This window comes from Nipponia nippon, unplaced genomic scaffold (genome assembly GCF_047370975.1).
Source record: "Nipponia nippon isolate SJK-2023a ecotype South Korea unplaced genomic scaffold, ASM4737097v1 scaffold_2, whole genome shotgun sequence".
In the NCBI taxonomy this organism is placed as follows: Eukaryota; Metazoa; Chordata; class Aves; order Pelecaniformes; family Threskiornithidae; genus Nipponia; species Nipponia nippon.
In genome coordinates, this window is record NW_028262336.1 from 54841303 (window position 1) to 54867645 (window position 26343).

Here is a 26343-nt window from a genome sequence, read left to right on the forward strand (position 1 = left end):
ATACATGTGCTGGGGCACAGGAAAGTAAAGGGAGTAGAGGCAGGACACCAAGGACTGTCTGTACAGAGTGAATTCCTTTGGTCAAATGATAGCTGACTTTTTTTTTTTTTTCGGGTGGTATGGATATAATGAAATAATTCCCAATGGCTCTTATTCATCTATCAGGATCTAACAAAATTCAATACTCAGGGTGTTTGTGGGCACAGAAAAATAAGAGACCACATCAGCCTCAAGCATCTGAGTTTTCTTGCTCAGCTTTCTAACCCCAAATATTCTTTACCTTGTTCCTTAGGCACTGGGTTCAAGGTCCTAGTTGCTCCTTTCCTTGACTAGCTCAGTCCCAGAGTTACAGCCTCAATGAACCAATACATTAAATCATGATGCATTGTAGTTCATTAGTTGAAAACCTGAAAGTAATGAAGTGTGAGATGCCCTAAGATCATCCCCTGATTCCAGGAAGACTTTCTTTCTGGACATATTTTTACAACAGATGTTTAGTGAGCAAGGAAAATCTAATCTTAGTTTCCTATGGAGTTCTTTCCCATGTTAATCTTTCTACAGCATCTTGTAGGATTACATTCAGGCACACTAATACTCTCCTCAGAAAACACAAACAGAAGTACAAGGTTAGTAGGCTTTTTAAATTTTGTTATTTTATTCCATGAAGAGCTGGAGCGATCAATTCCAGATACCACAGCAGGTGACAACAAACCAACTCTCCAAAACATCCCCATTCTTGCTTCTTTATTCACCTAATGTGACCTGAAGAGAGACATCACTAAATCCAACAGATCTTTGTTACTGAGGATAAATGACTGAAATTTTGTAAAAGTTATTCTTTATTCTCTTTGTTGGCATGACATAAAGAAGTTGAGTATCTGCAAGTATTTTGCAGATCATGGAAGGCACCCTGGGAGGTCTCAAGGCCACCCCTCCTGCCAGAAGCAGGGCCACCTCAGGGGTCAGACCCGCTGCTCAGGTCTTGGTCCAGATGAGGACTGAAACCGTCCAAAGGATGGAGATGGCACAGCCTCTCAGGGCAACATGCTCCACTGCTGACTGTCCCCAACGAAACAGGAAACAGAGAGGTGTTTTTTTTTTTTTCCCTAATATCCTATAAAATAAGGATAATAATTTGAGAAAACTTTAAAACTGAAGGACTTTTCAGTAATTATGTGGTCATTAACTGTTTCAGGTAAACTTACCTGGTGATAAGCCTGGGACAAGAACAGAAGTAATATCAGGATATAAGGTGTTTGAGTTCCAGTTACAAAAGAGAAAAATAAAAATCTGAAATGATGGAAACAAAAAGAAATCTGACTTCTACAGATATTGTCTGTTGATACAACAGCTGACTATATTTTGTCCTTCCGATTTAAAAAAGACAAAGGCACAAAGGACATTTTAATATTCCCAACTTCCACTGGAAGTTTGTGTCTGGTAGGTGCCCCAGTCCTGTCTGGTGCCTTAAAGGCTTTCCCAGGATCATTACTAACGTGAAATAAATAAGAAAATGCTGCTACCATGAGTTTGAAATTAAATGTTGACTTTAATTTTGAAAACCAATGAGGTGTTCACACTTTTCAGAATATTATTTGAAGATAATTAACCAACTAACATTAGCTCCACTCTTTAAAATGTCTTTATTTACAAATATCTATATGTTTATAATGAATCTAAGCAGCTATTTAACTTATGCAAATATGGATTAAGTTCTCAACAATCTAATACTTATTCATATGCAGATTTGGTACCATCTTTTGCGTTTATATATAAATATTGAGTTGAGATATTAATTTATCTTGATTAGTATAATTCCCCTTACATTATGACTTAGAAACAAATGAATTATCAGTGCTATTTTTTCATTGTCATGCTATGTTTGTGCCATTGTACTTATAGTAAAAATGTACTTTAATTATCAGCCTCTGTCTTCAGACTGTTAAATTTCATTACACTCATATTATTAAATTGATCTAAATTATTATGCTTGAATTCAGAGTTTTGTTTCATCTTGGTTTTAGTTTTGATGAAGTCTTGTTTGACTGACACTGAGGTGCAATTACAGAAAAGGAAAATGTGAATATGGGATTTTTTTTTTGTTTTCCAGAGTGGTTTTACCTAATGCATGAATGTAATCAAAAGCTACTCTAAACCAAGTCTTACTTGTGTTTTTCTTTACAAAAGTCACAAAGACATCCTTACAAAATCCATTTTCTTTAAAAAAAAACAGAAGTATAATATCAAAGTGAAATAGCAGATGCCATTATAAAGGTTTCTTTTTATAAGCTTTGTTCTTTCATAATAAAGTATAATTAATCTCTCAAACATATATATATTATGCATTATATTTATACATGTACACCATATCAGACAAAATGTCTGTTTATTCCAGTACTTCTCTGACAGTGGCCTGTGCTGAATATTTAAAAGAATGCAAGAGTGGGGAAATGTGCAGTGAAACTTCCCCCATTATACTTTCCTAGTTTCCAGAAACTTGTAGTTTAGGGAGCTCCCCAGAGGTGTTTGTAATAGCCCTTGGAGCTTTTCACCAGTGTATTGTCTAATTGTTTCCTGCAGTTATCCACAAAGTTGGCATTAGAAATCTAATATGGTGCTGAATTACACAGTTTAATGATGTATTGTGTGAAAAGCAGCTTCCTTTTCTTTGTTTTAGAACTTCTTCCTTGTAATTCAGTATGTTTCCACTTACCTTTCACCATTATACCAGATTTATGTTGATATCTATCTGTATTCCTATTCATTCTTCTTTTCACTATAGTTTCTACTATTGAAGTTGTTTACTTTAATATTGAGAGGAATTTAATCCATTAATTCTTAGAATTAATAGTTGGAGAATTTCACCTCATTAATTCCTTTAGAACTTTTTTATGAATAAAATACAGAGTTTGCAACTTCTTTTTTCAGTTTACAAGGTTATTCTCAAAACTTTCCAAATGACACTTCAGTCTGAGACACTTGCTCTGATTTGTTTTCCATAAAGAACTCACCGCTGTGGGAACTTTCTTAATACCTGAACACTTGTGCAAAGAATTAATTTAGCTTGATGGCTATAGCTTTACCTTCCTGGAAGGCTCCTTTTGCACATTGATCATTGGTTCTGCAGGGGTGTTTTGTCATACTTCCTGTTTCTGTTGTGTTTTATTACTGCTTTAAATACTTTTAATAAGTTGTTTTTCTAAATTTTTTTGGCCCATCTTTTTGTGGCTATCCATTATCTTGTCAGAATTTCCTAATTTCTACCTTGTCAAAGTTATCTTCTGATAGATAATATACATTAAAAATTACCTTTTAACATAGCACCCTTAAGCAGCTTTGTACTACCTGAAAGTATTATGTCCTTTCAAATGTTTATCTTCCCTCTAAAAGAAACAAACAAAAGAAAAAACCCCAAACAAACAAACAAAAAGGGGTTGTTTGGGGTTTTTTGTATTATACTGATTTTTAAGTTAAGTGTTACTAAGAGATTTTTTTTTTTAGGGCAGCTTTTCCTGTAAATGTGACTAGATTATCTTCATTATTACAGAGTGCAACAGTCACTTTTGAACCATGTCCCATACAGTCCTCAGAAATAAATATTTTGTTTTCCTTTTGTTTTCCTTTTGTTTGTGTCTTTCCTTAATAGTTGTTCCAGAAGACACTGTGACTAAAAAATCTTCTTTTTCATTATGATGTTGTTCCAGGCTACCAATAGGTTTCTGAAAGACAATGATTTCTGCCCTCATTACACTGAATCTGCCATAGCTCTTAGTTTGTCACAGTGCCTGTTGCAGCTTGGATGGACAACAACGTGACGTTCATACCATACGTTTTCTAAGTAAGTTCTTGTTTTTAATGTTTGACACAATACATGTTTCAGTTTCAGTACACAGATAGTCTATCATTTCTCAATATTTTATTGAGCTCAGAATTTCATTTGTCATATAATTCCACTTCTTCACTAGTGTACTTACTTTGCCTTTCCTGTAAAGCATATATATGTATTTATGGAATATACCACACATTGCCTTACTATGCCACCCGACTTCTGAAATTTCCATTGTGTCTACGTCTTTGCTAGATAAAGGTTATTCACTGCCCTGGTATCTCAGATGGTTATCGTTTGTATAAAGCTTATAGAGATTTTTTCTTCATGTAGTTTTAATATGCTTAAAGCAGGATTTGAACCATTGAATATGCTCTCATCTATTTCTGACCAGAATTTTATCTTTCAGAAGTCTTTTCTTGTGTCTTGAGAACTCATAATGTCTATGTCTTTGTCTTCACAAAATGATTCCTTCAAACTTTGTTGCCCTTCTGCATTTGTCTGCTTCTCCTCTAGTTTTCTTTCCAAACACTTATCCAAAAACTTCCTGAGGGGTTTCCACCTACCTCATCACAAGACAAATAGTTTTTCAGGCTTCCACTGGCCTTCAGAAGACACTGTAAATGTGAATCATCTGGCATTAATTGGCATATTACACTGTAGTATAACCATATAAATTATGAGGAGCAGAAATATTTTTTCCCATCCTAATGACTGAGAGCTCACTCCTAGAAAATTTATTATTTTATCTACTGTTTATAAAATGAAACTAAGATGACTGTTTCAGAGGCAGATATTTGCACTGTATATTTGTACCTAAAATTAGTTGAGACACTCTCCTCATATCTGAAGCACAGCTTTTGTAGAGAAAAGCAGATTGTCTTTTGATGATGCTGGAAATAATATGTTGGGTTGATTCAACAGCTGACCTAAGGTCCACCCTACTTTATCTTTCTTAATTTCTGAATTTAAGCCAGAAATTCCACCTATTGATAAAAGATGAAGGGGTGTGTGTGTTTTTGTTTTGTTTTCTAATATGGCAGGAAAAGTGCAAAAAATAAAAGCTTGCCTCTTTCTGTGCAAACCCTTGTGCATTTCCCTGATTGTGTTTGCCCTTATATGACTTCATATTGACAGCATGAGTCATCCTGAGTAGACTGCTCTTCTGCAGCATTTAGTTTAGAAATCGTCTTGAGACTCCAGACATTATGAAAAATTTTTGTGGTTCAGTTCTTGAATACTACATGCAACAAATGGATTACCATTTCTTTCCTCAAGAAATTTCATAAACACTTCCACTATATACTTTAATTAACACATATCTGACTTCAGGTTGCTTCTCTCTGATACACCCTTCTGAAGGCAGCCTATTAAAGCCCAATAATTTATGTTTTGAGAAATTTTATATTCCCGGTCTTCTTACCAATGAATTCATTGTTATCCTCAACATTTTTTTTATATTTCTGTGAACACTGTATGAACATCCAACATGATTCCACAGCAAGTAAAAATGGAAAGAGAGAGATAAATCTGAATAATGTCTTCCACCCTTGTGTATATTTTTGGTTTTACTGAGTTTCTCCTAGAACAATCTTTTCAATTAGAACTAGCTAGATATGATATTATATAATGTATTTCTCCGGAAAAAAAAAAAATCCTTTTAATGAGCCTGCCTGCCTCCTGTTAATTTTGTTTTGATTTGTAAGAATCTTGTCATCATCAAGAGGTTAATAATAGCATTCACGAATATTCTGCCATTTTAGCAGTTAAAACTGATAAGAAACTAAACTGTCAACAAGTATAAAGGACATTAACATTTTTAAAGTATTGTAAAGGTAACTAATGAGAGTTTGAACTCAGACAATAATGACAAATGTTAAATTCTAGAAATGGGGGCTTTGTTTCATTTTCAAAAGAGAGTGATAAGATGCTTTCTTCTTCACAATATTCCAACAATTATTACTCTGCTGACTTAATTTTTCTTTTCCATATTTTTTACCTGGGAGGACTACAGAGAGGCTGTTCACCGCTGTAGGCAGGAAAGATCTGTGGCCAAAGCTCAACTAGAGCTGAAGCTGGCCAGGATAATAAAAAGGGCTTTTTTAAATATGTAAATAGCAAAAGGCAGGCGAGAAATAACACTGGCCCATTACTTGATGAGCATGGTCACCTCGCAAACAGGGACATAGACAAAGCAGAGATATTTAATGCTTTCTTTGCCTTGGTCTTCAACACCGATGATGGGCTCTGGGACCCCCAGAGTCCTTGGCTAGAGAACCATGACTGTGAGAATGACAAACTCCCAACCAACCCTGAGCTTGTGCGGGATTTGCTGCTCCAGCTGGATCCCTATAAGTCAATGGGGCCTGATAGGATTCATTCGAGGGTACTTAAAGAGCTGGCTGATGTCATAGCAAGACCTCTCTCAATGATTTTTCAATGCTCTTGGGAATCTGGGGAGGTCCCAGTTGACTGGAAGCTGGCAAGCGTTGTCCCAGTCTTCAAGAAGGGCAGCCTGGATAACCCTAGTAACTACAGGCCTGTCAGTCTCCCCTCTGTGCCTTGCAAAATCATGGAGAAGATTATTCTGGGAGTTACTGAAAAACACCTGAAAGACAATGCAGTCATTGGTCCCAGCCAGCATGGGTTCATGAGGGCAAAGTCCTGCTTAACAAACTTTATTTCTTTCTATGACAAAGTTACCCACCTAGCTGACCAAGGAAAGCCAGTCGATGTAATCTTTTTGGATTTCAGTAAAGCTTTTGATAATGTCTCTCACAGTATCCTCCTGGACAAAATGTCCGGGATACAGCTGGATAAAATGAAATGAATGTGCAATTGGCTGACAGGTCGGGCTCAAAAGGTTATAGTAAATGGGGTTACATCAGGCTGGTGACCAGTCACTAGCAGGGTTCCTCCGGGATCCATGTTAGGGCCAGTTCTCATAATGTCTTCATAATGACTTGGATGCAGGACTTGAAGGTTTGTTATCAAAGTTTGCCGATGACACAAGACTGGGAGGAGCCATTGACACTCTCAAGGGCAGAGAGGCCCTGCAGAGAGGTCTGGACAATTTAGAGAGCTGGGCAATCACCAACCATATGAAGTTTAACAAGGGTAAGTGCCGCATTTTGCACCTGGGACACGGCAACCCTGGATGTACATACAGACTGGGGAATGAGAGGCTGGAGAGCATCCCCACGGACAGGGATCTGGAGGTTCTGGTCAATGGCAAGTTGAACATGAGCCAACAGTGTGACCTGGCAGCCAAGAGGGCCAGTTGTGTCCTGGGGACTATGCAGGGACAGGAGTTGGATGCAATGATCCTTGTGAGTCCCTTCCAACTCAGGACATTCTATGATTCTATGATTCTGCCTTATCAGAGCTAATTGCTTTTGCTATGGGGAAAAGATGAAGGCAAATAACCTCAGGATGGCCTTCACACAGAATTTCCCTTAAGTTAAAGATAAATCATTCTAAAGCCTATAAATTAACTTTCATATGAGAGACACTATTGAAAAGAAGTGACCATTCTTACCTCACTTAGTTACTAGTGACTTACTTTGTATAAACACCATACCATTTCTAGGGAACTATATCTGGAAAAAATATTATTGTCCTAGCAACACGGCTCACTCATAGAAAGCATCAGCATTCGCGGAACATTTTCTATCACTTCTTTTAAAAATGGAAAGAGTGACAAAATAATGTAATTTACTACTTCTATGGTAACAATCTTTGCATATTTCTGTACTAGTAGTATTTAAATGTGGCCTAATTCTATTTTATTAGCAGAGATATTTAAAATTATATTTTCTCACACTTATGCAATAACAGAATCCTAAAAATTAGACTGTCAAAGATAGCAATATAATAAAATGTTCCATTTACACTATTAATATACATCACTACGTTGATTAAAACTGCACTGTGACAGTAGAAATGCACTAGAACAAGCCATGTATAATGATACTTTAAAATTCTCCAACTTTCTCTATTGAGACTAAATGAAAAGAGAGAAAATATATGTATTTAATTAGGCCTGGAGCCTGCTAAGACTTACGTATGTTTCTAACTTTGTGGCAGTAGTTCCATTCTATTAAATACATCTGTTGTGAGCAAAACACTAAACACATGTATGAGCTTTGGCAGAATGAAATATTAGAAACTGGCTTCCTTGAAATAGTAAGTCCCAGTTTTTTCCTTCTGAAACATGCAAAAAATGGCTGGTAAATATTAGGAGTACACAATTAACCCTTTTTTTTTTTTTTTTTTTCCATAAACTGAATATGATTTAGTGATGGAATGAAGAAAGAAGAAATTAACAGTCTTAGGAAATATACTGAGCATAAAGGCAAAGAGCAAGGTGATTAAAGGAAGACCATAATAGGTACAATAGCCTCACAGGCACAGTAACATAACAGCACTTGGATCTTACGTTCTTTGTGTAGAAGTTTGTCTAAATATGAGTAAATTTCCTTTTGTTGTAATAACTCTTTCCAGTCTGTGAGCAGCAATTATTAATGATTCTGGAGATAATTGTTTTTGGGGGAAGAAGTTGTGTGTGTCTGGGGAGGAAAATTTGATGGGAAGTGTTATTAAATGAGTTATCTAACTTGAAAGAAAAGCAGCCTTGGGTTCCCTTTATAGGCAAAGGAAGAATGTTCTTATTTTTCATGGTTTGCATTCATGAACCCAGGCTAATTTCTCTCTGGATATAGGTGCTTCTGTTCAGTATCTAACACTGTGTGGGATAAATTTGCAACAGAAAGAGGGAAAAAAGTGATCAACATAGTACTGCTGAAGGAAAAAAAAGCCTGATGGCCACTGAATGAACGCAGTTGCTTCCTAGTGTGCAGGAGCTTCTGGTTTCAAATCTTTTTTCTCTGTTCAAAGTAATAACCTGGTCTAGCATAAGTGTTTGGCTGAATGGGAGTCAATGTGCATACTATAAAGTGGTAATACTGTAAGAAAATCACCTTTAACTTGAAGTGATATTAATTGATGCACAGGAGTATGACTTTTTCTTTACTCTCTGATCAGTCCTGAATGCACACGAACACTGCTCACCTTTGTGCATGGGGTCTCATTCTGAGAGGATTTTAATGCCTTTAGCAGCTGTTGGAAGTGTAAGCAGAACCGGATAATTGCTTAATGATCTGTTTTAGAGAGAGGATCTACAGAGCACGAGATAGTTTTGGCAGAAAGGCGGCCAGTGGCTATCAAAAGCTTTTCTTCTCCTTTGTCCTAGCTACTTTCTATTCAATGTGAGGATAGAAAATACCTTCACTATAAATTAATAGGTACAGTCTACCTGTAGAGTCTATTAACTCTCAGGACACCTTTATTAGATCACTGTTACACCTCAGTATTAGGATGAATCTTAAAAGACCTCTCGCAAACATCTAGTGAAAATCATTGTAATCCAATGTCTACAGTATGTGTCAGGAAACTTTTATTTATGAAGTATTTCCCTAAGATGCTTGAAAATGCTAAATCATATAATTTCCTTTTGAATCTTGTAGTGCTACATGTTTAATTAAAATAACAGTTCCTGGTGACCAGTAGTTATCTGAGAATGTCAAGCAAATATACGTATGTATAAAAACATATAAGTACATACACATATAAATTAGTCTTTAGCTTTTGTAACTGCAAGGAAAAGCCTGAAAATGTAACCTAGTTTCAACCTGTAGTGTCAAAACCCAAGAGATTAGTAAAATCATTTCCATTTTATTCACCACTGATTTAAGGACAGATATGTTCTGGCAGGTGCTACCATACAGCTTGGAGAAATATAGTGAAAGGTTCTTCTACCCCACTTTGGAAAACAGGCACCAGAAGAGCAGTGGCAGCGATGTCTCCTGGACTGCCCTGGGCATCTAGTTTTGTGCTGGTCTATATTAGTCCTTGGCACACTTCTCCTGATGTTGCCCTCAGCAACCCAATTCTTCAAGTCTTTGGCACAGGCAGAAGTAGGAAGGTTATGGCTTTAACTTACTGGGACCTGACACCCGCAACAGCTACTTGTTTACCTTGTGTCTAAAGGTGGCCCCAGAGGGATGGACTTCTGAGTTACTGTGTTTGATAAATGCTGTGTGCCTATATGAAAATAAAAAGTTTGGGCAACTGAAGACAATTTAATTCTGCACTGATATTAAAACCGAAACTAGACAGCATTATCTATGCCTCAGAAACTGTTTCAGATCCTTTGTGTGCTTGTACATGACAATGGTCTGTCCTACCTGCAGAATAGTTGCACAGATCTGATTCTCACCATGGCAGATGCATCACAAAGAGAAAAATGCATAATTTGTACAATTGCTATTGGCCAAATGAAGAAGTGAAATAGTTAACATGATCGTTTTCATCTTGATAAGTTCTATCTGTGCCTTCCACATTTTCAAGGCTTTCTTTTTAATAGGCTGTCTTTATTCTCACTTCTTACGTTATTTTAAAAACATGTTGGATATATTGGTAATTTGTTTGTATTTCAGTAGCGAAGCTGCTTTTGTGCACCACAAAGACTTCAACATTGACTTATCTTTATTAACGCCCAACCTAACAATTCCGTCTTATAATTTGATAGTAGTAACCACAGGTTTCTTCTGTTATAGTAGTAATTAAAGAGGCATCTGTCAGTTCTTTCACAAATACACTTCTAACCCAGGCTTAAAGATGGGAAGTCCATTCTGCCTAAAAATATATAGCTTGTCAAATCTGAAACAAGTATTTCCGTGTTCAACATTTTCCATGGAGTTTCTGGTTTGCTTTTTTAAAACAAAAATTTTTATTTAGTACGTTTTTTTTTAAATTAAAATTTCTTTAATAGAAAGACTTTTATTTTAACATTAGGCTAAAAATTGTCCTCGACACAGTATATTTTATTTTGTGAATGTCACATTTTGCAAATGTTTTCCTTTACCTATAGAAAAATTTAAACAAAAATATATCTTAATTCTAATACAAAATCTATTTTTTTCATGTTAATAGCCCTCTTTTTTTTTTTTTATTATTTTACGATATTAGTCCAACAAAAGTCCCTGAAACTGCATGGAAGTTTACCTGTAGCTTGGGGAATACAACTTCTGTGTGATAAAATCAAATGGCTGAAAAACACAATTTCTGTGTCTCCTTTATTGTGAACATGTGGTCTCATATTGACATTCATATTCTAATTATTTATTTTAAAAATAGTATGTTAATGGGAAATACCTGCAGCATCATTAAGCAAAAGATGTCATTATTGAGAAAACATGCTGGTCTTATACTAATAACCACTTTCTTAAAAATACCACAGTTTTGACCAGTAGGAAAAAGAATTTATCTTACTCAACAGAAAAAATGAGTTCAGCACAGGAGAAGTCCTCAAGGCACTGTTGATAAATGAAGCATTATGCAAAAATTAAAGCTGTATGGTACTTGCTGCATAGTGCATTGTATCATCTGTTTTTCAGCCATCAACATTAATTTTAATAGTTTTAATACTTTCACGGTGGGTGTAGAACAAGTAATTACAATAAGAGGGAAATAAAGATTTATTTTAAATTTTTTGTTTATTTGTTTTGGTTTGGGTTTTTTGTTTGTTTGTTTATTTTTTTGTTCCTTGTGCTTAATTTTCAGGAAGGAAAAAGACGTTAATGTCACAGAAATTTTTCTCCCCAGGATTCCATTTAACATTTCTTTTGGAGTTTTTTTGGCTTGTTTGTTTGTTTGTTTTTTTCCTCTCAGAAATGTGGTGGATTTCAACACATTGAAAATCAAATAGTTCTCAAAAGGTCACATAATAATGTTGAGATGGTGATTTGTATATGGAATAACTGAAGTATACATATCAGAAACAGTAGCAGAATCTTAGGAATAAAATATTATCATAAGTCACTACTGAGACTATAGTCTCAACCATAGCAGAGTAATTCTTTGATTACATGCAAATGTAAGGAGATTATTCAAAGGTAAAACAAACACTTTCATTTGCAGAATAACTCAGAATAACTATATATTGTTATAATTTTGGACAGGATTTAAGCAAATCATCTTTTCCAGACTTCAGATAAAAAAGTAGCCCCTCGGTGGGGGGCAGGAATACATCCCTGGATGTTAAATGCAGTGCAGCAGGCTGAGCCCACGGTGGAGTGGTCAGACACATAGGGGCTGGGCCCCCAGCTGGGCCCTGGCAGATTGAGCAGTCAGAAAAAGCACCCAGTTCCTGGGGGTCCATGTGGCACTGGAGGGGCAGGGATCATCACTGGTGTGTGTGTGCGTGTGTGTGCGCACGCATGCACACGTATGTGAGTTAAAATAGAAATCTTTGGACAGAAATCACTATGTAGCTGAAAAAAACCATCCTGCTGAGTAATTCCAGGTTATGTATCGCTGGACGGTGTGCTGCTGGTCTTGTTGCTGCTCCACCTAAACTCCACCTTGGCAAACAGTGCTTCATTACAGATTCAGAGATTGTGTCAGACACAGCCCTTTGCATCCTGCTGTACGACACCAAGCATTTGACAACACCCACAGTGCTCTCGTGAATGGTGAACATAGGATTTTGCTTATAAAATGCAATTTAGATGCTTAAAAGAAGTAAGACTCCTACAGTATTAGACAGAAGGCTACAAAATCTGAATTCGATTGAAATAGTAATTGGACCATACTGATTTAATTATTGGTCCTGTGGTTGGAGTTATAGATACACTGATTAAAATCGTATTTTCCTGCTTACTACACACTATTCCTCCTTGAACCAGGCTAGTCTTAATGTCTTGAAGACCAGCCAGCTTAATGCATCTGTGCAATTACACTTTTAAAAAGGAGGCAAACATTTTATAGCCTACATGATAAACACATCAATAAGCCTTTCCAAAAACCAACTAGAACAGAATGACAAGCTTTGAGTTAAAAGCTGAACAAACTTAATATAGCAAGTGAAGAATGGATATTATTCACAGAAGTGGACATAAATGGGAAATGCTTTTGTTTACATGCAACTGCTAGCATCTGAACTGAGGATTTCACAAGCTCCACACTCAAAGCAGAGCTAAAGCACAGCCCATAAGGTGATCTGCAAATATTTTGTTGTAGATAATTCAGGAGATTTGAAAAGCATAAAACCCAGAGTAAGGGTATGCTGCTTACAAAGCAAAGTTGAATTAATTAGACATGGTGGAAGCCTACATCTTAACATGTTCTAGGAAAACCAGTATTCCCAAACATAATTTCAAAGCACTTTCCGTTGTAGTTTTTATTCCTCTTTTTCATTCCATTAAGAACAGATGAAAAATAGAGGGGATGGCTTGGATTCCTTCTGAGAGATATTATTATAACAGATATGAAGACTGAAGGAACTGAATGCAGTTAGGTAGCATGATAGATGAAAGAAGGATAGAATATCTTCTCAACACAGAGTACATTTTAAAGTTTCCTTCTCATATTCTTCTGAAATATGTCCAGACATACTATCTATGCCTGCTTTTCAAGAAGTGAACTTTGTATTTAAGAAAAAAAATTAATAAATATTCTTTAGGGAAATGTAATTATTTTCTGGTCTTCTGTCTGATCTTCAAGGTCTGATTTATATGTTTGTATGTCTGTTTAGAAAAGAAGAGGAAAAGCAAAATAAATCTCTGTCCAGTAAGCTACTTCCATATAAACTGTTCTCATTTTTTTGAGACTCATCAGCCAATGCAAACATGGTGTACCAAAATGCACCAAATATTCTTAATTATCTCCTGAGTCGTGAATGGTTTGGTCCTTTGTAGTAAAGAAAAGACACCTGACATACCCAGACCTGTCTGAAAGGACAATCAACCTTACTGAAAGGACATTGAGACCTGAAATGTTAGGGCACCCAAACATTTAACTTAAATTAGAGGATAGATGAAGCTGGAAAAACCTAGCCAATATCCTTTCGGGTTTTGTTAGGAAAGAGAAGATATTGAAAAACAAACCCCAGCACAGAGCATTCACTCTGCTGAATGAACCAATTAGAAATTTTCATAGGACAGAAAGGCAAAATCAAGTGTGAGCCAGCTGTATAGCTAAGCATGTTGTGTTGAAAAGAGAAAAGAGAAAAACAGCCTCTCAGAGGGATGTTATACCTGAGGCATGGTTAACAACAACTCTGATGAAGATATGCACCTGAACCACAGAGATGGAAGCAGTCCCTTTTCACCTCTGCTGTTCCCGATCTGCCTAAGCACATTCTTAAATGTATGAAAGCATCTCCTGCAGTGCTCTCAGGTGTCTCTGAATGTGACACTGAGCATAAACATGGCTATCGGTGCAACTCAGCACAACATTACACATCTATAATTTCAGAACTATACCAAGTTAAAAACAAAACCATACAGCAACATCTATTCTTTAGCCAAAAGAGCTGAGCTCAAGTAAAAATATTTTCATCTGTATTAAATCTATTCTTATATATCTACTCCAGATTATGACATTTGAAAAGCTTAATTTGAAAGCCCTCCAGTATTGCACCATGGAATTCTTTGTGTAACCATGTTGCTGATCTGCTCTGTAGAGGTCCCATCCTAAAACACAAAGCTGAAATTATGCTGTCACTTACTGATTTTACACAGGAGTCAATTTTTCATTTGGTAATGTAATCTGACAGTCTGACAAAAACATTGAAAAAGGAATGATGTGTATTCAGCTCTTGAGACAGTCAGAACCAGTGGAAAAGCAGATACTTCGCAAACTTTTCTAAATGGCAAACCCATTCCCAAGTAACATACTGCAGGTTTGTGTCTTTCATGGTCACTGGAATCTCTTTTACATGGCACCACATCAGGCCCAGAGAAGTAACTATAGATCGCCTTATGCTGTATGTATAGCTGCACCAAGAATAAGGCTGAGAACATCAGGCATATTTTCAGCTGTGACCAAAAAAGACTCCCCTCCTGTTTCTGAAAGGAAAACTGGTGCATTAATCCACTCCTACAACTGTTCTTCATCTGTCACCGGGGCTTGTTTTCAGACTTAATCTTATATACAGGACTTCTTACATAAGGACATATTCTATGTCACCCACTATATAGGTTTTTATTTAGGTACAGTACAGTCAAGTACATAATCTCTTTGGAAAAATGACTATGATGAGTTCAGAACGATTAGGTCACTTTATGCTCACTGTCAGTGCTATATTATTAAAAATAATAAATAAATTAAGACTTTTATGGCACATTTTAGTTGTTCTAATGGAGATTTAATCAGGCCCCCTACCCTATAAAATGGAAAGAAATGAGGAAACATGGGCTGCTAAGTGCATAGCTACCATCTTCTGACTCTCCCTGTAACTTTGGAAAATTTTCCTTCAAAGTAATGTTTTGCAGTTCTATCTTATTAATTTCCACTACATTAGATCAAACAATATAAAGATATAAACTTTATATGCATTAGAGCTAAGAGCAGATATTGCAAAGTCAGTTTCACTACCTTAAATCTAGTAAGGTGATACCTTTGGATTTTTTTATACCATTTCAGTCCATACAAATGAATAACCTGTCCATACATGTGAATAACAACTCTTTTACTTGCTATGGTATTCCCTGAAAATGCAGTCCATGAGGTTATTTGTGTTGTGTTTCTTTTAAAATAGTTATATTCCAAAGGTGGAAAGTCTTTTCTGGAGAACTTATTCTATCATACTGCAGTGGATTGACCCTGGCTGGCAACTAAGTTCCCAACCAGCCACTCAGTCACTCACCGCCAGCAGGATGAGGGAGAGAATTAGAAGGGCAATGTGAGGGCTAAAAACAAACACTCAAACAAAGACAGACCCTCAAGAGACTCATGGGTCGAGATAATGGCAGATTAATAAGAGAAAAGAAAAGAAGAGAAAAGAAGAGAAAAAGAAAAGAAAAGAAAAGAAAAGAAAAGAAAAGAAAAGAAAAGAAAAGAAAAGAAAAGAAAAGAAAAGAAAAGAAAAGAAAAGAAAAGAAAAGAAAAGAAAAGAAAAGAAAAGAAAAGAAAAGAAAAGAAAAGAAAAGAAAAGAAAAGAAAAGAAAAGAAAAGAAAAGAAAAGAAAAGAAAAGAAAAGAAAAAGAAAAGAAAAGAAAAGAAAAGAAAAGAAAAGAAAAGAAAAGAAAAGAAAAGAAAAGAAAAGAAAAGAAAAGAAAAGAAAAGAAAAGAAAAGAAAAGAAAAGAAAAGAAAAGAAAAGAAAAGAAAAGAAAAGAAAAGAAAAGAAAAGAAAAGAAAAGAAAAGAAAAGAAAAGAAAAGAAAAGAAAAGAAAAGAAAAGAAAAGAAAAGAAAAGAAAAGAAAAGAAAAGAAAAGAAAAGAAAAGAAAAGAAAAGAAAAGAAAAGAAAAGAAAAGAAAAGAAAAGAAAAGAAAAGAAAAGAAAAGAAAAGAAAAGAAAAGAAAAGAAAAGAAAAGAAAAAGAAAAGAAAAGAAAAGAAAAGAAAAGAAAAGAAAAGAAAAGAAAAGAAAAGAAAAGAAAAGAAAAGAAAAGAAAAGAAAAGAAAAGAAAAGAAAAGAAAAGAAAAGAAAAGAAAAGAAAAGAAAACTGAAAAGTGATTCTGAAAGGAATCACTCTGCCACTGGGCAGACAGATGCCCAGTCATTCCCCAAGCAGTGGCTACTTTGGAAGAACTTCTCCCTCCCCTGCCAAGTTTTATTGCTTAGCATGACTTTTCAGGAATATCTGTTTGGTCCATTTCAGTCAACTGTCCCAGCTGTGTCCCCTACCAACCTTTTTCTCACCCTCAGCTTACTTGCTGTGGGGGCAGCATGAGAATCAAAGAAGGCCTTGATGCTGTGCAAGCACTGCTCAGCAACAGCTAAAACTTCCCTGTGTTATCAACACTGTTTTGATAAGCAATTTAAAACACAGCACCATACAGGCTCCTGTGAAGAAATTTAACTTCATCCCAGCCAAACCCAGTACACACACACCCCAAAAGAAAAGAAAGAAAACAAAACTCGCCCTCCCATCCTCCTGCCAAAAAAAGAAGTCTTGCTCGAAAATGAAGTTGTAATTTAGTAGAGTCATAACTCATTTTGCATTTCCACAGCTTTTCCTGAACAGCAGCTAACAGGAAAGGGAATTATTACGAAGATCTACTGAAGGCATATCTGTTCTGAAGAATATTGATGCACTAAAACATACATATACACATTTTTGCCCATGCCTTATGCCTTATTTGGAGTCCAAATGGACATATTCTTATCTGAATGCAGATACAAACAGAAAATGCAAAGAAACCATGTTATTTCTTTACATTTGTCACTGCTTATTTCTGTAAGACACCTTGGACCCTAAATCATAGCTTATGTCTAGACTTAAAAGATGCAGAAAAACTTCAGAAACTTCATTCGTTTTCCAGCTGGACCATCTTTGATTATTTTATAAGGATCTTGTCCAAACTGTAACAAGCAAGCACATAAAATTCAGTTACCTGTTTCTCTCTTAATAAGATGATAATTCTCATTTTCTGCAGATTTCAACCACAAGAAAATATTTCTTTTTATATAAAAAAGTGGGAGTGTGGGTGAGGTTTTGCCTCTTACTGTGTTATTCTGCATCATGTTAGCAGTATTTTGACATTTAATTGCAAAACATCTATTTAACAGAAACTTTGTGAAATAAAAGTAATTACTTCTGAAAGTAGGAGGCTTGCTCTCACCTCGTGTATGCTGAGTAATGACCTTATATAGTCTCATTATAATATGTAAGAGCAGTAGAAATCCAGGTAGACTGCATACATCTGCCATTGTGTGGCTTTTGGTGCATTATACTTTCTTACTTCTATCTGTTCTATCTGAATATGTGAACCAAATATTAAAAAGAAAGATCGCAATGTCTTATCAGCCCAGTTCAAACAGTGGCTTGACAAATATAGTTCTTAGGGAAGAAATTATGGAATATAGTGTTGATATTGGTTTGGAGAGTTAATGTTGTAACATCTTTCCTAATTTTGATCATGTAGGCAGAGAGTTTGCTTATCGTTTAAGAGACTTCTGACAAGTAACAGAATTTAACGTTCAAAACTTCTGTATCTTCAATAATTATTATGATTATATTTTTTTCTCCACTTGCACTTTAAAATTTGTTCCCTGATGATTAACCCCTACTCTTTCATTCTCTTTTTAACGTTCTTGCTGCAAAAGATCACTTAATGCAGAACAGGAAATTATACAACATTTTTCAAAGTTGTAAGTTCTTCCTACATGTTTTGCATCTGGCCTTTTTCCCAGCCTTTCCATCTTCTGTATCTCCATTTCTACATATTTAAAATGAGAGTAATTATACTTCTCCTATTGTAAAGCACCTTGAGAATTACTGATGTGCATGATACATATCTGTATTTTTTTTCTGTGCATTTCCTAAATTTATATCTAATACACCTTACCCTCAGTCTTTTATTTAGTATTTTCTCCTCATTAGGGTCTTAGAAGTACTTCTTTTTCCAACAATTTTATTTTTCTTACATTTTATGTCTGAGTTCTCAGACAAAAAAACTGCATCAACTATGAAACCACAATATTTCTCTTTGGTTTTTGTATAAAATGTGTGAGTCTGTACTTGATAAATTTTTCCACAGTTATAAGCAAGTGTAGAATTTTTTGCCTAACACTTTTTGCCTATGCCAAAACAACAGATTTATATAGTGATCTTTTAGATGGCACTTTATATATTTTCCAGCTTGGTCTTTCACTAGAATTTGCTTAACATGTATTTGATCTGGAAATACAATTAGAAAAGGTATAGTGAGTTAGACAACAGTACTTTTAAAAAGAAATAAGCAATACAGTAAAAAATAAATAAGAAAAGTTCATATTAATATCAAGTTTATGTTTTACCTTGATGAAACTTCCTAAAGTGGAGCTTCTGGGCAAAAATAATTCAAACATTTGAATGACTTGATTTTCATACATAAAAGGAATAAATCAAGAGAAGAATAGATAAAAAACCAGAGTAGAGAATATAGAGTGCAAACCTGAGATAATAATCTCAATTAAAGAAAAGAAGACACACTATAACTGAAAAAAAGTCAGGGGGGGTTGCACATGAAGTTCAAAGGTTAACAAAAAGTATCTACTCAAATACAAGACTACTGCAAGACCTAATACTTTTAAAAATGCTATTTACAAGAAAAAAAAATCCTTAGTTCTTTTCTTTTTATGAATATTTTTGTCTAGTTTTACTCCAGCAGATCCTTTTATCTCAAATTTTAGAAAAAAAAAAATTCTTCTTGTTGAATGACTTTCACAGGTATTTTTTGTCCAAAAATATTGTATGAAAAAGAAAGAATTGTTTGGGTTTTTTTTAAGATAAGACACTGTTTTTCTGAAGTTAATCTAATTTTCTTTAATGGGAGAAGTATTTTTTAAAAAGAAAGAAATGGAGTGAACAAATCCAAGACCTTTCTTGGGAGAGGACAGAATAATGACTGAACATGTTTATTAATCATGTACACAGAAATTTCTGGTTATAATTTGTGCTGAGTTTCCTACTCAGAGTCTCTCAGAAGCATTAAATAGGTTCCCATCACTCTTTTAGGAAGGAAGAGGATATGGAATGAGCAACAGTAACAATGCAGTCTTTCTTCAAATTTCATGGGGAAAGACTACAAAGAATCAATCACCATGGAGCAGCTATTGTGGGATGTCCTGTTCCTACTTTGCCAGTCTGCATGTGTTCGCTGTCACAAGCACTAGCTTCCTTCTAAACAGTCTATGACTTTTGCTGGATTTTAAACCCCTAAAGAGATCATTTTGTACTCAGGAAAGGGCAGTGTTACAAAAATCTTTTATTTGGAGGAGGATTTATATATAAAAGGTAATTTATATAGATTCAAAGTATATAAAAAAAGGTTTTCTGGTGGATAAAAGCAACTAGATTTAAAAACCAAATTTAATATAAAGCCCTGTAAGTTCTCACTTGCAGACTATACGAGCAACATATAAACTGTGTGAGCAGCATGTGAAGTTTAGGTAATATTTAAGGCTGTTTTTCAGCTGTAGAGCTTTTCATAGGTTTTCTGAAACACTGTTGTTACCCTTTGCTATATTGCCACCTCTTAAACAATAAAAAACATTTGAGTTGTCTCATTCCTGATACGCTGGGAGAGCTACATTTTATGGCATTTGCTGGAATGTGTTTGAACTCGTCCTGTTTTCTTGCATCACAAAATTCCATATAGACTAGCCTGTTTAGTGTTGTTTGATATGCTGTAAAGTTCACCAACTCAAATAATAAACCCCCAAATATTCCAAGAAGGAATCAGAAGAAAGCATTTGAAAATAGGAAGATGAGAACAGGTAACTATTTGGGCTCTGAGTAAATTTTAATATTCATAGTATAAAGCTGCTCGATGCTCACAGCACTTTAGAAAATCAGATATAATAACTATGATCTAATGTAAAGGCACCTTTTTCATTTTTTTTGTGAGAGGAATCTCCTGATAGTTCAGCTACACCAAACTAAGTGTTGGGTCACAGACCCAGAACCGGGATATGGTAGTGCTGGAGGAAGACAGAAGTGTCAGTTTTTTATGTAGAATAAGATGAGACCAGCAACTGAGGGCTGCTAGTGACTCCACACTTCAAACACTCTTCAGAATAACTTTTTTACTGAGTGGTTCCTGGCTGCTGGTCATGATATATCTATATATTTAGATGTGGGTATATGGGTCTAAAAATGTTCCTGTGTGTTACTAATATCATTTAGAAGTTCACAATTTCAGTACAACACCCAATGATGCTCACCTTGCTCCCCTGTAAAACAGGATAAAATCATAGCACAGTATCATATTTTGCGTAGCTACCTTCATAAGTGTCTGGAATATTTAGTTCCCTTATTCAGTAATTTTCTGGAAGATGCAGTTTCAGACAACATGAAGCTATACATGAGAAGCAGCAGTAAAATGTTAATAAAATAGTATATTGTATTGAATTTAAGGAGAAAAGAAAAAAAGAAAAAAAAAGAATCATGAAATTTTACAAGATTGAACATCTGGCAGCTAGCTGCAAGATTTTCTAGCAGAGCTATGTTGAAGCAAAAGAGACGAGAAGATAGACATACAGGCATTAGATAATGACAGGACAACTCGGGGCCATAAATAAGATTTAGTTTATTCCTGGCGTTAGATACAGGATAGCAAAAGAAATTTTCATCTGAAGTGTTTCGAAGAGAGAGATGAAAGCGTTAATAAAATCATACAGGGCTTTAATGATAAAATTTTGTATGGAATACTACTGTGAGAAATTCTGATCTTTATTCAGGAAAGATTTGCTCAACCTGAACTGGTGAAATAAAGGCCTGTGAAGAGACCTTGTTTTGTGAGCAGGGACTAGAAGAGTTTAACATAATAATTGAAACTTAGAGGAAATATACAATTTTCTAAATACCTGAGTAACTATTTTAAGCACCTAAAAGTTACAAAAAAAAAAGTATTTAAACTAAAAGAAAACATTTGTACATCAATAAATTTAGGATATTAAAGGAATATTAAACTATCACAGAATAATTGTAGATTAATATGGGAATAAACACAGAAACTTATTATTGGAAAGCTGTTCTAAGTTCTAAGTTTGAAGCAGCTTCTACTAAGTGTTGGGTAGTTACAAATTTTAATTAGCTTGAAGTATAAATGCAGAATTATATAATATGATCATATGACAAAACAGAATGCTTTTCTTGTTGCCCTGCAAAGACCATAATAATTATTATTATGAAACAGCATTTTCAGAAGTTTTATAATTAAAGTATTTTGATTTTTATCTTACATTGCCTAGAGGGGTTTTACTGAAAAGCACTGGAAAATAATTCCTCAGTATCTGTTCCCTCTTTAAGAAGCCAGTGAGGGAAAAAAGTTAAGTTGATTGATAAAGTCTGATTTACTTCAAGCTGATGTGTCTTGGTCAGGAACATATTAATCCACTTTAACATTTACAGGATGCTGAAGCACTGTTGAGTCATATCTATTAATTCATAAATCTGTTATTATAAAGGTAAAACTGTCAGAATAAATGAGAATAATTTAAAGGGAGATCAAAATAGCATTTTTTTTATCGTAAGAAAGCTCATTTAACAACAACAAAAAAAGTAAAAAAAAAGTGTCTCATAAGTAAATAATGAATACTTTTAAACACACAGGCCCTTTACAGCATGTTAAAGAAGATTTTTGCCTCAAGTTAAAAAATGATGTGAAAACAATAAAAAAAAACCAGTATATGGATTAGTTATTGTATCATTAAGCAAAAGCTGTGTTCTTTTCCAGAGTCTGTAAAACTTTTACTTTAAAATCTGTAAAAATTTTAATTTAATAAAAGGCCAAAGAATAGAAAACAGAGAAAATAATTTACATTAGACAGTGTTTATATGAATTAATCCTCTCTCTGGGTGTGCACATAAATTGGAGAAGAAAATTGAGAAAAATATATTCATTTAACAAGCTATTGATTCTTTTATATAAGCATTTCAAGGAGAGAACAGTTCACCCCTCATGATAATGTGTTTGCTTTTTCTTTGCAACCTTTCAGGTCTACATGCACTCATCACTGACATTTCTGGGATTAGCAGCAAATGTTTTTCATAGTAAAAAGGTAGTTCAGCTCTCACAAGGCAACTCTTGTAGGCTCTGGGAATTGCATCAGAATATTACCAAGAGTAAATCCAGAAAATCAGGAACAACAAGACAGTGCAACATCATCTTTTTCTACCAAGATGCAGAAGGTATTCATGCTGGATCTGGGCATAGGTGTCAAGGGAGAACAAAGGTGATGAAATAATCAAATACTTGTGATTTCTCCAACAAAACTGTGGCTGAGATTTTATTATTTCTTCATCATTTGTCATGATGCTTTGTTTAACCTCCCTGGAATCATATTAAGTCTTGATCTTGGTTGCCTTTTCCCTGAACAAGTACATAATTATTAATATTGTGTCACTAGACATAATTTTGCTGTTCTGTTTTATACATCATAAGATAAAAATGTTAACAGGGATAGTAATTAAATATAAGGTAATAAATCTGATGACCAGCTCAGAGGAAATACCTGTTATCAGGGACACGAAAAAAAAGTAAGTGGAGATTGCTAATATTAAAGAAATTGAGTAACACTACAACAGCTTCTTGTAAAATCCAAGGTTGAATCCTGCACTCAATCCTTCCTGGATTGAATAACAAACCCAAAACTGAATCAAAACATTATTAGCTTTAAGTAGTCTTATTTTTTTGGATTTTGAAAATGAGACTAGGTAAAATTCAAACCATTCAAAAGAGTGATAAAATTATATGAAAAGAAAATCAGTCGAACAGTGAACTAGATTTAATGGTTTATTTTTTAAGTAGTGGAAAATCAAGTAATATTGATAAGATTTGAGTTCTGTCTAAGGCTGATTAGTAATTTATGGCAAACATAGTAACAGGGAAACTGGCTAATATTTTTTTCTTTTTTTCAGATTTTCAATATTTTTACCTGATTTCGCTGATGCATTCTTAACAGAGTAAGCAGTCACTGACTCCCAGCACAACACATGAATGCAAATTAAAGTGGTCAGTAGGGCAGTTTCCAATTTGCTTTTAAAGATCACACTATTAATTCTGTTCCTTAGAGCAGAGATTTGTTTTGGTAAGAAATTGGCCATCCATGCCTTGGGAAAAAAAAAAAAAAAAAGCCAAAACTAGATGTTCCCTTTCAAAATGGTGCCATTAGTTACTATCTTCAGTTGATGTTTTCTTGCTTTTTTTGGTTTTCTTTGGTTTATTTCAGAGTGGCTTACAGAATTATTTCTACTATTTTCTGTTCTGTATATTCTTGCACTTAATGTAGGCTCTTTCTCTCTGATATGATAACTGCATATAGTTTTCAGGGTTCAAAAGATCATGTATGATGTCGCTAACAGCATGACTATGAAAAAACACCAGTACCAAAAAAACACAGCAGTGTTGTTCCCCTGGTTGATATAAATATGTGATCTGCTGTGCTGTGGTAAATCTAAGGTAAATCTGCAAGGTCATGTAGTGGTTATCAATATCCATTGATTTGGGCTTCTGAATCTTTGTATCTGGACTTCAATTCTACCATTAAAATGTAAAAAGGTAAACAATAATTGTACTTATTATCTCCTTAAGAAAAGAGATGGGCAGGTAACCAAAAGAGAACTGTAGTCATTGTGATATTAAGTTCTGCAATTCCTACCATTAATAATCTAGTTTAGGCATAGAATTGTACCATACTTGTGTCCTTTCCCTACCAATTATACCAAAGAAAATAAGGTTTCACAGCACTCAGCATAATGAAGCTTGTTAAAATGAAAGAGAAAAGCCTGTTTCTGAAATTCTGCTTTCAACGTGAATTTAGGTAATCTAGATTTCCTTTGTTGTTGCTGGTCTTCACCAAAGACTAGGGTTTCATTATAGTATAATGGAGCAGGTGTGCACATATAGTCCATTAAAGATGAAAGATAGTTTGAGATCTTTTTCCTTGTTAGTTGTCTTCTGAGAAGTCATAAGTGAGGATGTGAATATCAGTTTTCATTTGTTACAGTATGCAATTGAACTGTGATGGCTTAAGCCCTCATAAGTAGGACTCAACAGAAATTATTTTCTGATGCTCCAGCATCCTATGTGAGCTTTTCGACTACTGCTGAAGTAAAATTTGTTTAAGGATGCACTAGAACAGATTAGGATCTTTCACAGTGTCACTTACAAAGTCTGAGATGGCAGGCTGCAATTAATAGATGAAGGCAAGTATGAAATGACCTCTTAATATCTGCCTGCTGAACTGGTTCACCTTTACTAAGTGATAATGTGATCAAGGGTGAAAAGTTCTGGTACAAGACAGAACAGAAATAAATGTTTCCCAGACCAACAGAAACAAATGAGTAACATAGATGAGTCATAGGCATGACTGCAAGAATGACAGGATAGCTGGTGCCAGGCCTGAGACTGAGGTCAGGGAAAAGGGAGAAGACCCCAATGGTACAAACAAGGTACTGCTGCAGCCTGATTCACAGCAAAGAGCTTGCCTTAAGTGGAAACTTAATGCAATAACATTTGGATTTTCATAACCATAAAAACCATGCTATGGTTTCAATAACCATAGTAACCATATCTAAAAGCAGATACAGACTTTGAAGAATTTCATTCTAACATTTGTTTGCAAGTTAGCCAAACTCACATGAAGCTGGTTGCAGGCTGACTCTGAACATAATGGTATTCTGGTTGAGATCCAAGTTTCATGATAGGTGAGTTTTGAATGGTAATCTACCTACTGGGAGTTATTAGAAAAAGATAAAAAGGGTTATTTTTATGTGCAGATACACTTTGGGCTACAAAACAGACAAAACAGAACAGGCAGAATAAGTCCAGTTGATTTATTCAATGCTGTTATTGGCCACTGGACTATATGGCTTTCACATTTGTTTGAAAATATCTGCTAGAAGCATTCAGGCCCTGTAATATCTAAGGATTTCTGAACACAAATGTTTTTCCTGACATGTGCACCCCAAATATTCATTTTGCACTTACAGAGTGAGCCACATTCATCAGACTGACAGCCTCATAGAAATTCTGTACTTGTCTTTGGTTTGGGTTTGGTTTTGGTTTGTTTCGTGGTTGCTTTTTTTGGCTTGTGGTGTTTTTTTTGGCTTGTTTTTTTTTTTTTTATTTTCTTAGTACAATGATGAAACAAACATCATTGTATAATTTTAAAAATATAGTAGAAAGCTCTAACTGAATTTATCACATTTTCCATAAATTACTTGTGACACACGAGAAGGTAATCTGGTCTTGTTTTTCAATGCATGAGAAAGGGGACACAAATGTAAGTAAGATATATGTCTCAAAGGAAGCAATTAGATAAAGCAGACATAGTGTTTTTTTAATCCTATAAGGGACAGTATGCGTCCTTATCTGAGTCCATGCCAACTGCCAATGACTTTAACACACAGCTCCCTGCAGCAGAAAAACAAGTTTGCCATTTCTCAGTATCTTGCTCCAAGAAAAAAAATTTACTTTTTTTTTCTTTCTTTCTTTCTTGAATGATATATAAACTTTTAGTTTGCTCTGTATTAATTTTTCAAAGATCAATACTGTAACTGAAAAAAAATATTTAAAAACTCAGTACAAAACAGTGTTTAATTGACATTTCAGTGATATAGCACACCAATGTAGTGAAAATATTTTCAAAGGAAATGAAGAAAAGATATTTTTCTACCATTTGTAACTTTGGAATTAATCCCATATATACTCTCAACACTGTGAGATCTTTTCTAGGTCTTCCTAAAAAGGAGGTCTCCTGTATCATGGAGACAGGAGAATTTATAAATACAGGCTACTTAATGCCTGTTACAAAAAGTCACTAAACCTTGGTCCTTGATAATTACCCAGGGGAGGAAGTACAAACAACAAGAAAAGGAAAGCACAACAATCCCCATTTTATGCTCCTATCTTTATTCATATTCAAAAAAGTTAAACAAAAAGAGGAAAAAAAAAGCAAAAAAAAGCAGTAATAAGCATACACCTTGTCAACAACTTCTCTGCCATAACTATCAGATTTATGT

General features: G+C 34.8%; 1 long non-coding RNA gene across 2 annotated transcripts in view; it reads right to left on the reverse strand.

Annotated features, from left to right (window-relative positions):
* Positions 1-882: 882 nt before the first annotated feature.
* LOC148055788 (uncharacterized) overlaps positions 883-26343 on the reverse strand; it is a 31859-nt gene continuing 6398 nt past the window's right edge. The window contains exons 4-6 of one of the 2 annotated variants that reach the window (XR_015705141.1): positions 24960-25052; positions 1206-1290; positions 883-1114 (exon numbers count right to left, since the gene is read on the reverse strand). This is a non-coding gene — a long non-coding RNA (uncharacterized LOC148055788). Of the gene's footprint in view, positions 1115-1205; positions 1291-13299; positions 13414-24959; positions 25053-26343 lie in introns of those variants that run through there. The other variant, XR_015705142.1, reaches the window with a different exon arrangement.